We start from the raw sequence: 17486 nt of genomic DNA, 5'->3' as shown, positions 1-17486 counted from the left end.
ATAGCTTTTGAGTATTTTATGCCTTTCTTGTCCTCTGTAACTGAGACTTCGCCTGAATGGCCCAAGCAACTGAAATCCTAAGACCGTACTGGGAACAATGGGGGGGGTATATTGGGAACACGGGAAAGAATGTGCAATCCTAAGTGCTCACGCTCTAGATCATGAATAAATTTTCTGAAGTCAAAAGTCTCTGTCTGCTACTTACTAGTAATATAACTTTGGGGCAAGCTAGCCTATCTCTCTGAGACTTAATTTCTTCATATTCAAAAAAATAACATCAATATCAACCTCCAATAATATAGCCAATTATTTGAAACAAAACATTTTTAAAAACTAAATAAAACAGAAAATACATATTCTTAAAAGTATCAAAAAGCTGACAAAATAGTACGGAATCATAAAGCCAAAACATAAGAAAGGGCAGGAATTCAGAGAGGAAAATAGAGTGCTAAAGCCAAGTTAGCCCCTAACCAAAGCCAAACTTGGGATTTGATTATCACAATCTCATAAAGATAGAAGCCAAGCCCAGGGCTCACCCTAGGCAGTAAGTCTGACAGAAGACCCTATACCATACAACTGGAATCCATAAAATCAACCAAAGAAAAACTATTCCATTCTAACCCACCCCTAAGAACTATAGGGAAAGTTGCTTTGGCACTGAACTGTATAGGAAAAGGGGAAACGAGAGTTCCTGTCAAATTGTAACTTCAGGAAAGAGACACATACAAGTACTTTAGGCTCTGGAGGCCAGAGATCTCTGCTGCAACTACTCAACTTGCCATGGAAACAGCCATAGACAATAAAGAAACAAATGAGCATGCTGCGTTTCAATAAAACTTTATTTATGGACACTGAAATTTGAGTTTCATATAATTTTCACATGTCACAAAATATATTTTTGCCAATCATTTAAAATCTAAAAACCATTCTTAGCTTGCAATCTTACAAAACCAGGTGGCACAGAGCAGTTTGCCTTGAGCTGTAATCACAAGACACTCTACCACCTAAGCTACCACTATCCTACATACACAGATTTGTGGCCCGAATTCACATCACCTGGATGACAACACGAAACAAAACAAAACAAAACAAAACAAAACAAAACAAAACAAAACAAAACAAAACGGGTCAGGCGCCTGGTGGCTCAGTTGGTTAAGCACCTGCCTTCGGCCCAGGTCATGATCTCAGGGTCCTGGGATCCAGTCCCACATCAGGCTCTCTGCTCAGGGGGAATCTGCTTCTCCCTTTCACTCTCCCTCTGTGCTCTCTCCCTTTCTCAAAGAAATAAATAAAATCTTTAAAAAAAAAAAAAAAACTAGGTTACAGGCATTTAGAACATGCCTGTACAAATGTCACAAATAATGTCCCAAGAAAAGGCATTATTTAGATCGAGCACAAAGAAAACAAAACACCATGAATGAGAGCAAACAAAGGTTAGAAACAGATCTAAACAAAATGTCAAATATTGGAAACAAATCTAACAAAAATGTCAGATATTGGAAATGATCATACACAAAACATAAAATAGCTGCTCACTAATGTTTAAAACAATAAACAAGACTGAAAATATTTGAAAGGAACAAGAACCATAAAAAATGACTTGGAAGATTTGGGAAACAACTTCTAAAACTATAAAACACAACAACTAAAAATGAAAATAAAATGGAACAGTGAAGATGAAATTACCCATAATGATAGAAGAAAAATATAAGAAAAACAAGATGAAGAAACATTTAAGAAAAAGAGAAAAATCAACATATATAAATTGGAGATCCAGAGAACAAAGAGTACTGAAATCATAACATTATGTTCTTTGAAAGCAACTAGAAATCATTAATAAAATGATGACTAGGAGTAACAAATGGTATCTTTAACACCAACATACACCCCATCCCACACACCCTTTTACGATGTAATGTTTACACTCTTACCTACATTGCTCCCCACTGAACTTGGATGGACCTTTTTAACTGTCTCCACCAACAAAATGCAATAAAGTGAGGCTGTATAACTTCTGCAGTTAGAACATAAACACTAACATGGCTTCTACCGAGCACTTTCTTCAGAACTCAGGAATTTCAAAATTCATAACCAGAACAACACTTTAAAAGCTCCATGGAGAACACCTGGGTGGCTCAGTCAGTTAAGCATCTGCCTTCACCTGAAGTCACGATCCCAGAATCCTGGGACTGAATCCAACCTGCTTCTCTCTCTCCCTCTGCTGCTCCTCCTGCTCACGCTTGCATGCACACATGCTCTCTCAATAAATAAATAAAATCTTTTTAAAAAATTTTAAAAAATTTAAAAAAAGCTCCATGGAAAAATCCACATGGAAAGGAACTGAGGCAGAACTGCCAAGCTCAACTGCTCCTGAATTCCTGACCCACAAAACTGTAAATGATAATAAGCCACTACGTTTTGGGCTTAACTTGTTACGCCACAATAGATAACTAACATACAAGGAAATCCTCACAGAGTTGTAAACATAGTCCTAGGGCACCTGGGTGGCTCAGTTGGTTACGAAGCTGCCTTCAGCTCAAGTCATGATCCCAGGGTCCTGGGATCAAGCCCCACATCTGGCTCCCCAATCAGCAGGGAGTCTGCTTCTCCCACTCCCTCTGCCTCCTCCCTGCTTGTGCTCTAACAAATAATTAAAATCTTTTAAAAGAAAATAAAAATTAAAAAAATAAAACATAGTACTAAATAATCCATGTGACAAGTAAATAGAAAATATGTTGAACTAGACAATAACAAAAATACTTGTGAGATGCAGCTAAAGCAATACTTGACAGGGAATTTTATAACTCTAAATAGGTATAACAGAAAAAAACAAAAATTAGGGAACCATCTATTCAAGAAGATAGGAAAAGAACAGCAAAATAAACCCAGGACAAATAAAAGGAAATAATAGAAATGAGAAATAAAGGAATTTATTAGAAAGGCCCAGGTGTGCCTGGGTGGCTCAGTTGGTTAAGTGTCTGCCTTTGGCTCAGGTCATGATCTCAGGCTCCTGGGATGGAGCCCCACATTGGGCCCCCTGCTTAGGCGGGTCTACTTCTCTCTCTCTCTCTCTTTCTCTCTCTCTCCCCCCTGCTCCTCCCCTACCCTGCTCATGCTCTCTCTCTCTCTCAAATAAATAAACTCGTTAAAAAGAGAGAGAGAGAGAGAGAGAGAAAGGTCCAACAAAGCCAGAAGTTGGGTCCCTGAAAAAATTATAAACTGGCAAACTTCTGGCAAGAATGATGAGGAAAAAAAAGTGAAAGGGATCAGGAATGACAAAAAGGGCAAAAACTACTACAAATGCTGCAAACATTACAACAATAAAAAGACTTTTTAATGTAGATGAAACTGAAAAGAAATCCTAAAAATATATATAACTTAGCAAAACTTACTGAAGACGACACAGAAAACTTAAGTGATCCCATTAAAATAAAACACAGAGCCATACTGCTTGACCAGCAAGTTCTCCCAAATACTCATGGAATAAATAATCCAACCTTAAATAAATTCTTCCGAATTCTTTTTATGAAGCTGGCATAACTCTCAAATCAAAAATTCTGGCAAGGACCAGACTAGAAATAGAAATCATAAGCCAATCTTACCCCTGAACTTGTATGCAAAAATTCCAAACAAATATTAGCAAACAAAAACCAGCATTGTAAGTATAATATACTATAACCAAGTTAGGCATATCCCAAGAAAGCAAAGATAAATCCGATATTACTAACAGATGGCCAATTATTCTAATCAACCATATTTTAAGAAATCCCTAAAAATTCAATACTTATTCATATCTCAAAAGGAGTCTTCACAAACTAGGAATTGAAGAAAACGTCCTTAATTTGATAAAAGGTACCTACAAAAACCTACAGCATAGTTATTGGGGAAAGCCTAAACAGTTTTCTTTTGGTATCAGGAACAAGATAAAGATGACCCCTATCTACTTCTATCAACATTATACTACTGGTGATCCTAAGCAGCATCAGAAGCCAAGAAAAAATAATAAAAGGCATAAGGATTAGAAACAAGGGGCGCCTGGGTGGCACAGCGGTTAAGCGCCTGCCTTCGGCTCAGGGCGTGATCCCGGCGTTATGGGATCGAGCCCCACATCAGGCTCCTCCACTAGGAGCCTGCTTCTTCCTCTCCCACTCCCCCTGCTTGTGTTCCCTCTCTCGCTGGCTGTCTCTATCTCTGTCGAATAAATAAATAAAATCTTAAAAAAAAAAAAAAAAGAAGAAACAAAACTGTTCTTATTTGCATATGACATAATTATGTATATGGAAAATTTTAAAAGAATCTATAAACTCTGGTTAATTTTATAATTTAACAGTTACAAATTGAGGACCTAAACAGACATTTTTCCAAAGAAGACATACAGATGGCCAACAGACACATGAAGAGGTGCTCAAATCACTAATCACCAGGGAAATGCAAATTAAAACTACAATGAGGTATTACGTTATACTTGTCAGAATGGCTAGAACCAAAAAGACAAGAAATAAGTGTTGGAGAGGATGTAGAGAAAAAGGAATCCTCGTACACTGCTAGTGGGAATGCAAAATGGTTCAGCCATTGTGGAAAATAGTATGGAGGTTCCTCAAAAAATTAAAAATAGAAATACCATATGATCCAATAATTCTACTACTGGGTATTTACCAGAAAGAAAGAAAACAAAACAGTAATTTGAAAAGATATATGCACCCCTATGTTTAGTGCAGCACTGTTTACAAGTGGCCAGGATATGGAAACAACCTAAGTGTCCTCAATAGATGAACGAATAAAGAAGATGTTGTATACATATGTGTGTGTATGTGTGTGTGTGTGTGTGTGTGTGTGTGTGTGTGTGTATAAAACAGAATATTATTCATCCATAAAAAAGAATGAGATCTTGCCATCTGGAACAATATGGATGGGCTTAGAGAATATTATGTAAGTGGAATAAATCAAACAGAGAAGGACAAATATCATATGACATCACTCATATGTGGAATCTAAAAAAATGGACAAACAAAAAAAAAGCAGAAACAGACCCATAAATACAGAGAAGTGGTGGTTGCCACAGGGAGGGGGTTTGGGGGTTGGGCAAAATGGGTGAAGGGGAGTAGGAGGTACAGTCTTCTAGTTACGGAATGAATTGTCACTGGGATGAAAGGTATGGCAAGGAAATAAAAAGAAAAAAGAAACATATAAATTGATATTAGTTTCATATTTCTATATACCAGCAACAATTAGAAAATAATCTTTTAAAGATTTCACTACTTAAAATTGCATCAGAAAATACGAAGTGCTCAAGAATCTAACACATAATGGACAAAGCATCTACTGAAAAAATGAGACTTAATTATGAATCATTACAGAAATGGAAAGACACCCATGTTCATAGACTCGAAGACTCAATGTTGGAAAAATGTCAGTTCTCCCCGAATTAATCTATAGAATCAATTAAGTCTCAATAAAAATCCCAAATGTTGTTTTTACATTGGATTATTTAGTGTGTGTGTCTGTGTGTGGAATTTGACACAGTGATTCAAACATATACATATATGAAAGTGCAATGGGCCAAAAACAGCCAAGACTCTCCTGATGAACAAGCGCAATGTGGGGAGACTTGCCTCACCAGGCTCCACGCCCAGCACAGAGCCCCACACGGGGCTCAATCTCACGACTCTGACATCACGACTTGAGTAGAAATCAAAAGTCGGATGCTTAACCAATGGAGCCACTCAGGCCACCCTGAACTCAATTTTTTAAATCACATAAAATATTATATGAAGTTCAAAAAGCAAAACTAAACTATTTTGTTTATGAATATGTAACCTGAGATTCAAAATTACGATGCAAAGCAAAAAAATGATAATCAAAAAATTAAGGCATGGGGCACCTGGGTGGCTCAGTCGGTTAAGCGTCTGCCTTCAGCTCAGGTCATGACCGCAGGGTCCTGAGATCCAGCCCTGCATCAGGCTCCCTGCTCAGCTGGGAGTCTGCTTCTCCCTCTCCCTCTGTCCCTCCCCCACTCGTTCTCTTTGGTTTTCTCTCTGGTTCTCTCTCTCTCTTACTCTCTCCAAAAAATAAAAAGAAAATCTTAAAAAAAAAAAAAAAGTTAGGGTGTTAACTACTTCCACAAAGGGGGAATGTATATCAACAAGAGGCACCTGGGTGGCTCAGTCGTTAAGCACCTGCCTTTGGCTCAGGTCCTGATCCCAGGATGCTGCGACTGAGCCCCGCATCAGGCTCCCTGCTCAGCGGGAAGCCTGCTTCTCCCTCTCCCACTCCCCCTGCTTGTGTTCCCTCTCTCGCTGTGTCTCTCTCTATCAAATAAATAAAATCTTTGGGGGGGGGGAAAGAGCAAGGGAAAGGAGAGGTACGGGGGAGGCAATCCTGGTTTGTTGGCCTGAGTGATGACAACACAAATATTTACTTCACAATTTTCTTTAAACTGCAAGTTTTATTCACTCTCCTATATATATGAATAAAGAGGAAAAGCCACAACTGCATACAACTACTATGGTAATTTAATAAAGTAACCTATGTAAGTATGGTACCTATTGTGCATTAAAAAAAAAAACTACTATAATTATATAATTTTTTTATCCTCCGAAGTTGCTTATGGTAGATACTCAAATCACTAAATGAAACAAATTCGGATGGTAAATACACTTACCATGGTGAACACTGCCTAATGGGTCATGTATAGAACTGTAGATTCCCAATGTTGTACACCTGAAACTAATACAACATTGCATGTCAACTATACTTCAAGTTAAAAAACCCAATAAATGAAACAAATTACTTTCAATCACTGGAGTAAAAGACAATTTAAATCTGAACGGCTAGGTCCCCTAACTTCTAATTTCTATTTCATAAGCCCCAGAGCTTGAATTCCTTCTATTCTAACAGGTACCCTTTCCTCTCCCTTTAATATTCCTGATCTCTTACTCTTTATACTCATAGTATACATCTTACTATACATCCGACCGTCAGCAACTGTCACTGAATGTTTGGGATCTAAAATCTGAGAGGTTTAAGGCAGAAAAGAGGAAGAAGAAAAGCTAAAGTCAGGGAGAGGGAAGTTGTGGAAAAAAACAGCGGAGACAGAACTTGAATTATCCTTACATGAAAGCAGGCAGGACATCAGATCTTTAGTTCTAATGCTTTAAGAAGCCAAGAAGCAGAGGGAGAAAAAACAAGTAAATCATCTATTGTCTGACCCAGGTTTCATACAATTGAAGCAGAGTAACACTGAGACCAATTACCTAATATTTAGGGGCAAGAAAGTGTACCTATGTCCCAAGATATATCTACTTCTGAAATTCTCTTAACAAAAAAAATAAAACAAAACAAACAAAAAATACAATAAAGCCTCCTCAAATTATAGGCTCTCTGGAAAAAATCAACTCCTTCTCAATTACTTAGGGGAAGAAACTTTATTTTTTAATTAATTTATTCCATATGTATTACTTATTAATCTAAAAGATTAAACACAAATATCAGATCCAGATTCATTCATAAAATTATGGTATATCAACACAGCAGAATATTATGCCTCCATGAGAAAGATGGGAATGTACCAATATGGAGTGCTCTCCAGAATAGTTTAAGTGGAGAAAAAAAAAAAAAAGAGGTACAGAACAGTATATATAGATAGATACACACACATATACACATACATACACACACACACCAACCTTTGGCATATGAAGGGAGAATACATATATACATCTTATTTTTGAAAGAAAAAAAATACTGGAATGACTGATCAAAAACTCACAAAAATGGTTACCTTTATGGGAGAGCAAGGAGGAAACAGAGTAGAAGAGAGAAGGGGTGAAAATGAGATTCCTACATACACTTTTTCATTTGGTTTCTCCTTTTGAACTATGTAAGTATTTCATATATTCAAAGGGCAACATTAAACCAAAAAACCGAGGGAAGCAAACCCTAAAATGAAAAACAAATGGATCTAACTACATACACATTAAATTGGTAACGATCACACTGAGAAATAATTATTTCAAGTGACTTTTAAATATAGTATTAACAAAAAGTATATCCTTAGTAGGATACATTCTAAGGACAAAGTGAAATGCAAAGAAATCTTAAGCTTCACTGAATAGGTTTATTTATTTTGAAACTACTTTAGGTATAATTTAAATAAATAGATTGAGATATATATATATCTCAATTCTAATAAAAACTAAGATTTTCAATGTAAAAGAGATTAAAACCGAACTTTAAAAAAAAAAAAAGACTGAAGAAAGAAACCCCACAGTGTTAAATTTGAGTTAAAATCAATAATGACCTCATACTTTTATCCCCCTCCAGACAAGACCTAGAAGCAATGACAGCCCCAGAACAAGGAGCGTACTTAGCATCCAGATACTGGTTTCTAAATATCATCCTCCACTGTAAGGAGACAGAGCTCCTTAGAGAAACTGCTCATTGCAGTCTAAAACAGGAAAAGGCCATGGTGAGCCAACATATCTTATACCCAAAAGTAAGGACTCACTCAAAGACTAATAGTGCATTTATGCAAAAAGAATTGAGGAGGGGCTCCTGGCTGACTCAGTAGGTTAAGCATCTGACTCTTAACTTCGGCTCAGGTCATGATCTCAGGGTTGTGATATCAAGCCCAAGTCAAGCTCCACACCTAGCACGGAGTCTGCTTGAGATTCTCTCTTTCCCTCTCCCTCCGCCCCTCCCCCTGCTCGTGCTCTCTTGCACATACCCACTCTCTCTCTAAAATAAATAAATAAAATCTTAAAAAAAAAAAAAAAGAACTGACGAGTATGCTTGGAGGGGCTCCCAATGTTCTTATTTGAGACAACTGCAGCATCAAAAAAACAATGTCTGTAACTCACTATAATACAACAAATAAAAATCCAAGAGAACATAAAACCATTCATTGTCACCACTGTAGATCACCATTAGACCAACCGCTCACTCTGAAAATTAGATGAGAAAGAATTAAGCATTTATTTACTCTGCCCTTTAGGAGGAACTATAGTTCACATCCAGCTGATGGAAGGTTATAAGCTCTTGTTAACTAAAGAATGATAGCTAATAAGCGTAAAAGAATTACAGAATTAGAAAAATCACCAATTTTCAACCTTCAATTAAATAATTGATTTGCCTAAGGTTCAATAAAGGATGCTAATATTAGAAGGTAAAGCATACTTAAGAATGGAATTTTATGTGGTATTAAAGTATCACCCCCACAGATTATTGTACTTGATGATCATAGCAAGAAAAATATAATTCTACAATGGACAGACAGCAAACACCAACCTTAAACTTCATAAAACTTCTATCACTAATAGTGATAGTATGTACCCCCCATAATATGTAACATGAAATATAACATCACCTATGATGTATTCTTGCCAAAACTTTTTTAACATGCATCTAATCAAGCCTTTAAAATATAACTTCCAGTTTATAAGATACACAGTGAACGAAGGAACAAGTAAAACAAAAGCACAAAGAAACAATCAGATAACTCTAGAAAGCAGGCCATTCTACAAGAAAATGATCTGATCTTCTCAAAAGAAATGTCAGTATCTTAAGAAGAGGAGTGGAGGAAGGAGCTTTTCTAGATTAAAAGAGACTAAAAAGATAATCAATTGCAATGCAAAAATCTTGACTGAATTCTGGTCTGAAAAAAATAATTTTATGGAACAAATGGAAAAATTTAAACATAGACTATTAAATGCTACCAGGAAATTACTGTTATTTTTCTTAGGTGTTGGTAATGGCACAGTGGTGTTGTGGAAAATATCTATTTTCTTTTTTTTTTTTTTTTAAGTTTTATTTATTTAAGTAATCTCTACACCCAACCTTGGGCTCATGACCCCAAGGATCAAGAATCACAAGCTCTTCTGACTGAACCAGCCAGCTACCCCAAGAATATCTATTTTCTTAGGAGATATATACTGAAGTATTTTGAGGTAAATATAATATTCGCAGCTTTCAAAAGGTTCAGTGAAAGTATACAAGTGCACATACATATAGAAAACAATAAAGCAAATGTGGATGGCTATTGGTAACCTGAATCTAGGTGGCAGATACATCAATGACCTTTGTTCTAACTGTTCAACTTTTCAATATTTTCTAAGTGTTTTATTATTTAAAAAAAGAGGGGAGAGGCAGCAAGGGACCTACAAGCAAGGAAAAAATATGATCTTAAAATCGTTTATAAACACGTATCTACACAGTCACCTGAAGAACTTTCTCCCTTACATTTAAAAAAGAAAAAAATCCAGAGATTACTCAGCCCACTATCATCTGATCAAAGTAAGTAAACAGATTTCAAACAAATACTCACATACTACAAACAGCAATAGTACTACAATCTGTCAATGATTTAAGGAATGTTTGTCATTGGCAAACAGAACATTTTCTTATGATACCTCACCATGAGTCAAAATACATTCTAAAACATCTATTAAACTATTAGTAAAAAAATCAAAAAAGCATTTCTTTGAAATTTCTTTATTTCAAAAGTATGATCACACTTGAAAGACAGCTAGCCAACTATCTTTCTAAGATTTACTTCTATTAGCAACAAACTTTGATTAGCCATTTATTCTAAATGTCACACAATGAAATTCTTTAAATTTCTTTTTTTTTTTTTTTTTTAAAGATTTTATTTATTTATTTGACAGAGATAGAGACAGCCAGCGAGAGAGGGAACACAAGCAGGAAGAGCGGGAGAGGAAGAAGCAGGCTCATAGCAGAGGAGCCTGATGTGCGGCTCGATCCCAGAACGCCGGGATCACGCCCTGAGCCGAAGGCAGACGCTTAACCGCTGTGCCACCCAGGCGCCCCGAAATTCTTTAAATTTCTGATCTCCTATTTAAATATGATAATAGACACATTTGCGGGGGGGGGGGGGAGAAGACTTGTTGAATATCAACTATGTGCCTACTGTTTTACATCAAGTGTTTAATGATAATCTTGTCTCAGGTAAATATCTCCAATTTGAGAAATGAACATTCTTGAAGCTCAGAAATGTTAAGTGACTTGCCTATAAATGACAGCTTATAAGTGATGAGGCTGGAAGTTGAATTGAGGTCACTGGAAACCCAGGTTTGAAAGTCTGTACTCTTTCCACTTAACTGGCCTTAATGGATTTAATATTTATAGACAGAAAAGTCCATCTAAAGAAAAAGTATGTTTAAAAAAATACCTTCAGATTCAAAGAGCTACATAATGTTAAAGAAAAATCAAAACTGAGAAAAAGAAAAAATACACACTAAAATTATTGCTGGTTGTAAAAAAGAACAATTCTTAGCAAGCCAGCTGTCTATGACATAGGACAGCTAGTACTTTCCTCACCGTACATGTAAAATTACACTCCAGTTGCCCGCTGGATGACCCCACTGCCAAAATATGTTAGCAACATAATTCACATTAAAACTCAGAGGCCAAACACCATTTGGAAAGAGCTTTACATGTTTACTATACACATCTCCAGCAAGTTCACCATTCAAAATTAACAGGCGATTTTCAACAAATATTCTTTGATCTATGATATTTTTTGGCACTCTAAAATATTAAACTTATAAACAAAAAAATCTACCTAAATACAAAAATCCCACAACTGAATATTAGAATATTAGTACAACGCGATTTTAAATTTGTCTGCTGCATACATGTATGCTAAAATTACACTTCTACAACATAACTTACGTTTGTTCTTTCTATAGGATCAAAATCCCAATATCTGTCTCTTTTATGTCTAAAGATACATACAAAATATGTAGAAAAATATGTATGTTTAAGAGTTTTTCCCATTTAAAATTAAATCCTCTTTGAACTGGATTAGTGACTAGAAGAGGGCATGAGGTGGCTTATGGAGTTGTAATATTCTGCATCTTAATATGGGTGTTGATTACATTGGTGTGTTTACTTGGTAAAAATTCATTTAAGATCTGTGTACTTTTTTGTATACTTTATAATTATAAAAAGCTTATGTATGTATTTTAAATCCCCAATCTAAAAACCTTCCTTCCTATAGTATAGGGATACCAAAGAAGTTAAAGCCCAGTGAAGAAAATAGACAAGTAATTAGGAATTTCATTAGGGAGCTATGACAGAAGTAGGCACTATGTAAGAGCATACAGGAGTGGCATCTAACTCAACCTAGAGGAGGTTAAAGAAAAAACGCTTCCTGAAGATATAACTGTACTGAGTCCTGAATGGGAGAAGGGAAAGACAGGAAAGGAACAGAGATGCAAAGACAAGAGAAAAAGTACTTTATCTGAGCAGAAACCTCAGTTCAATAAGGGTGGATCAAAGAATTAAGGAAGAGAGCAAGAAAGGAAAGCCTAAAGAAGTAACAGGTCAGGAAGAATCTCATACATGCCATGCCACAGTTAAGCTTTATCCAGAAAGCAGTGAGAAAGCACTAAAGATCTTTCAATAGGAAAGGACTTGATCAGATTTGTATTTGTACTACAAATGTCAATTACAGTGTGTGCCATGCTTGCAATCCCATTTTGCGAGAAATCAGCCTGCACACCAGCCCATGCTTTTCAGCATTATGATCCTGCCCCACACCCACATGCACAAATAAACACATGGTCAACACTAAATGGCCAGGAGTGATCACATGACCCAAGTATACAAGCTTGCTAGCAGCCCATGAGAAAAAGAGCTGAGCCAAAGAGATTGCTTCTTAGGAATTCAAACCAGAAAATCCCAGGGAGAAGGAAGAAGTTAGCAAACAGGAGCTCAAGTTAAAACAAGAGCATCCAGGAGGCAAAATATTGGCACAGGAGTGACACAGTAGTTCTAAGGAAGCAGGAGTTAGGAATAAATGGAAGCTGGGAGATAGAGGAGGAAAAACTGGAGTAACTGAGAAAAAGTTAAGTCAGAAAGAAATAAAGTAGCTAAGACAAGTTAACCGTAGAACACTAGAGTGAAATCTGTCTTTTCCTGCCTCTAGTTTTATTTATTAAACTCCTGTTCTTAAGTTGTTTAACTTTTCCTATGTTCCCTTGTGCATGTTTCCTTTCAAAAAGCACTCTACTACTCACTGTAACTTGAGTCTCTTCTTTGCAAATGAAAGAGCCTAACTAAAAGCATTTTAGAACACCTAATCTGGCAGTAGTGCAGAGAATGAACTGGAGGGTAGGGCAAAACCAGAGGCAGAAAACAGAAAGCAACAAGACCACTTAGCAATACGGGAGCACAACAGACATCTGAGGTTAAAATAAAATAGAAACGGAGTGCCTGAGTGGCTCAGTCGGTTAAGTGTCTACCTTCAGCTCAGGTCACGATCCCAGAGTCCTGGGATTGAGCCCCACTTCGTGCTCTCCACTCAGCGGGGTGTCTGCTTCTCTCTCTGACCCTCCCCCCTTCTTGTGCTCTCTCTCTCTTACTTGCTTTCTCTCAAATAAACAAGCAAAATCTTTTTAAAAAATATAGTAGAAACAACAAAAATAGCAATAAGAAATTATCTGAAATATCATGAGGGAGAATGTACAGGACCTAATGATATTGATAGTAAGGTACGGAGTGGAGGATGATTCACAGGTTCCTGAAGACTTCTGGAGACAAGAGTGGTGCAATTCATCAAGATAGGAAATCAAAAACAAAAATTTTTGTTGAAGTTTGTCTCCCTCTACCCCCTCCTTTTTGGAAGGAAGAGAAGCAGAGAAAGAGTTTTATTCTGTACAAGGCTGAAGTGCTTGTGAAATGTAAATCCAAGTGGAGAAGTCCACTAGCAGTGATTCACAGGGGTCTAGAGTTAAGGAGAGAGATCTATCTATACAGCAGCTCTAGGCTGAGGAATACATAAAGTTGATGTTAGATTTTAAAACATGACCCAAAATTCAATGACTAATATTTATTTTAAACTAAGTTAATATAATTTAAAAAATCATGCAAACTAAGAAACTTGGTATTTTTGGCAACCATATTTTCAAACATCCTGTACTTCTCCACAAACGATGACTGAACCAACTTCTACAATAGCAAAATCCAAATGATTAGAAAAGATGGGTTTATAGTACTAATTTCTACTGAAGTTTTACTTTAAAAAAAATCTAAGTTTATTCCATTTCCCTCATAAGCTATTTACCACTAACGTTAACTAAGAGAAAAAACTTAAATCACATGTTAGACAGTGAACCTCACTATTGATACTTGAACTATAATAAGATTCTTTAAAGAATTTAATCACTTAATTTACTAGCTTTAGACATTCAACTCTACCTACACTGTAAATGTTAGATATCTGTCCTATAATCTTTTCTTTTCTCATTTATACCTTTTGCCCCCAAAATCTATTACTACCATTCCAGAAGTTGATAATGAACTTAAGCCACAAATCCAGCTGCCTCTTGGCCATCAAGCTCTGACAGAAGTATAATCAATCACCCAAAGCCACTTGTCACAAATTAAATTCTTCTTTCTTGACAAAAATAAAAATAAAAATCCCATTCCTCCCTCATATTGATTCCCATTTCAGTGAAAGGTACAAGCTAGAAACCTAAATCTTCTATGAACCTTTTCCCTAAATCCGAAATCCAATGAAATCACCAAGTCCTGTCTACTTCCAATACCCAAATCCAGACCCACTATCATCATTTGCCTGATACTCCTGCCTTTAGTCTTAGACTACTCTTTAATCCACTCTACTCACTGCAGCCACAGTGACCTTTTAAAGATGCCAAACTGATTTCAGTCCCCTACTTTATATCCTTCAGTAATCTATTTGATAAATATCATAGTCATCATCAAAGCTAGTCACTCCATGGAAGCTCAGAAGTTCAATGAGAACTTTAGTTACATCCTTTTTTGTAAATTCAATACAAGACAGTCACCAGAAAATTTGAAATCCTGATAATTACTTGGGACTCACATTTCAAAGAAAAGCATGTAGCGTTGTTTGTAAAAGCAAAGACTAAAAATAATCTCAAGATCATCAAAACAATACTATCCAGCCCATAAATGAGGCATTTCCATATGTACTGTTGTTGTATGATTTCTAGGATCCATTATTAAGTAGGGGGTGGAGGAGGGGGGGAAGCTTTAGAGTGTACAGGAGGCTATAGAGTATAAAGTATTTGTGGTGCTTTTCAAGAATATAAATATATTTAAGAATATAAATTTGAGGGGCGCCTGGGTGGCTCAGCCAGTTAAGCATTTGCCTTCAGCTCAGGTCATGATCCTGGGGTCCTGGGATCAAGTCCCCTGTTGGGCTCCCTGCTCAGCGGGAAGTATGCTTCCCCCTCTACCCTTCCCGCCCTGCTCGTGATCAATCTCTCTCTCTCTCTCAAATAAATAAACAAAATCTTAAAAAAAAAAAAAAAAAGAACAGAAATTTGAGAATGTATAGGTTTGTATATGCTAGAAATATCACAGAAGGACCCACATAAAGATGGAAATAGAGGTTGCCTCTAAAGAGTGAAAAGGGATGGTTGGCGGATATAGGGGGAAGAAAAACTTTTTACTGCATACTCTTTTGAATCTCTTGACTTTTATACTATGTCTAGTTATTACCTATAATTTTAATATGTTCTCCCTCCTCAGCTTCATACACATAAAATAAAAATTTTAAAAGTACTAACTACAAAAACCTCACTGTACTTCATCCCTATACCGTTAACATTAGGTACTGATCATTTAATATAACATTACGTTTCCTTCTTGACAACTCAGAAGTTCAACTTCCACAAACAAAATTTTATTCCTATTTCACTACTGCTGAGGAGGCTGTTGGTAATGACATCAGTCAACACTACATGATAACTGTACTTGGTCCTTAGAAGAGCAAGACAGCCGCACCAAGGAGCAGAAATTTATTATTAAATTGACATTAAAATCTTCAGGGATTAAGGAAACCTACAGAACTTATTTTTCCAGCAAATTCAAAATAACACATTATAAAAAACAATCTCCCGGTATCATTCAAAAATAGAGAAAAAAAGGCGTAAAAATCTACAGGAAGGTGAAGCAAATGATATGACATGGAGACACTGTCACATCCCTTAGTGTAATGTGATTTAATCCTTACAGAGGTCCCTAAATGTCACACATTCTACAGAAGAGACAAGATGAGAGGCAGGTTGTGTGACATTCTCTTAGCACACACACCTTCTACCCTGGGCTTCCACACTCTTCCCTGTCCCTCCCTCCTCGGCCACCAGATTAAACCCTCCAAACACGGGTGTCAGTTGGTCCCCTTAAGCCCCACGGGCGGGGGGGGGGGACACTAAATTAAGCAAACATCCCTTCAGGATTTAATGGCAAGCCCTTTCAACCAAAGAAAAGAGAAAGATAACAAGGTCAGCCCGCGGGAAGGGCTAGGCAAGAGGCTGCTGTCTGATGGTGTCTACAGAGGGGCTGACCAGATCCCCTGGGAGGTGAGAGCATCACCAAACAGCCTACCCCAAAGCCGAAGTGGTGGGGAGGGCTGACGGGGAGCAAACTGGGAGGGAAGGGTCAGCAGGAAGGGGGTGGGCTGCGATGGATCTGCCGTGGAGCTGGGGGTCGCTATGGGTTAGGGGGCAGCCGCGACTGGGTCTCGGAGGAAATGTGACCGGGTCAGCTTACGGGAGGCCGTAACGGAGTCTGGAGGCTCCATTAAGAGTCCTAAGAGAGTCCGAGGGGATTTCTAATGGGCTGTGCTGGGGTGGTGGGCCCGTGACAGAACCGCCGGGGGGCTGGCGGGCCGGAATGCTGTCTGGCCAATGGAAGATACGATGGGTGGGGTCTACCAGGGACTCGGCTAGCGATCGGGTGTCTGGGAGGCTCCCGGGCAGACCCGCTCGCGGGGCGTCTCCGCTGGGGCGGGGCGGGGCGGCCCCGCAGGAGCCACAGAGCGAGACAGAGACGTGGGCCGGGCCGGGAGACAGGGCCGCTGGGCGGCTTGGGCGGGTCTTACCTCGGGCTCCGCCGCGGTGGCCACCACAGCCCCCTCCTCTTCGCCAGAAGCCACCTCCCACCCGCGGCCCCAGGGCCAGGCCGCCGGAGACAGCAGAGACTGAGGCCACCGAGGGTCGGACGGTTCCGGGAGGGTGGGCCCAGCAGCCTCAGGGTCTGGGAGAGCGGCCGCCGCGCATCCCCCGCCCTGTCAGAGAGACTCCGCCCGGCCCGGGCAGGCACATCCCCCGCCGCACCCCGCCCAGAGAGCACGCGTCGGACCGCCGCCTCAGCCGCTGTCGCTGCCTCTGCTGGTGCCGGTGCCGGTGCCGCGGGTGCCTCCGCCGCCGCCTCTCACAGTCCTTGCGGTACTCTCAACAGCCACCGCCAACCGCCGCCGAGTCCTCGTCCGCTCAGGCCCGCGCGCCCCCGACCCCGCGCACGCGGCCCCGCCCCGCGCGACTCTCCGGCTGCAGAAGAGCAGGCGCGCGCGCACTTACCTCCCACGCCCCCTACCGCCTGCGGGAGCCGGCCAGCCTGCTGTCCCAGCCCCCGCACGTGACGCCGCCAGAGAGTAACGCAGGCGCTTGCGCGGGCACGCCCCATTCGTCCTCCCC

General features: G+C 39.0%; 1 protein-coding gene across 8 annotated transcripts in view; it reads right to left on the bottom strand.

Annotated features, from left to right (window-relative positions):
* MYO9A (myosin IXA) overlaps positions 1 to 17486 on the bottom strand; it is a 282647-nt gene that overhangs the window by 265010 nt on the left and 151 nt on the right. For 5 of the 8 annotated variants that reach the window (XM_045795281.2, XM_045795285.2, XM_045795289.2 and 2 more), the window contains exon 1: positions 16892 to 17030. The exons of 1 other annotated variant lie outside the window; for it this stretch is intronic. The gene's annotated coding sequence lies outside the window, so the exon portion shown is untranslated. Of the gene's footprint in view, positions 1 to 6661; positions 6727 to 16891; positions 17031 to 17369; positions 17437 to 17486 lie in introns of those variants that run through there. 2 more of the 8 variants (XM_045795283.2, XM_087856814.1) reach the window with 2 other exon arrangements.

This window comes from Ursus americanus, chromosome 28 (genome assembly GCF_024610735.1).
Source record: "Ursus americanus isolate L20-20 chromosome 28, mUrsAme1.1.p, whole genome shotgun sequence".
Classification (NCBI taxonomy): Eukaryota; Metazoa; Chordata; class Mammalia; order Carnivora; family Ursidae; genus Ursus; species Ursus americanus.
The sequence above is the reverse complement of the archived record's forward strand: the minus strand, read 5'-3'. Positions and strand labels throughout refer to the sequence as shown.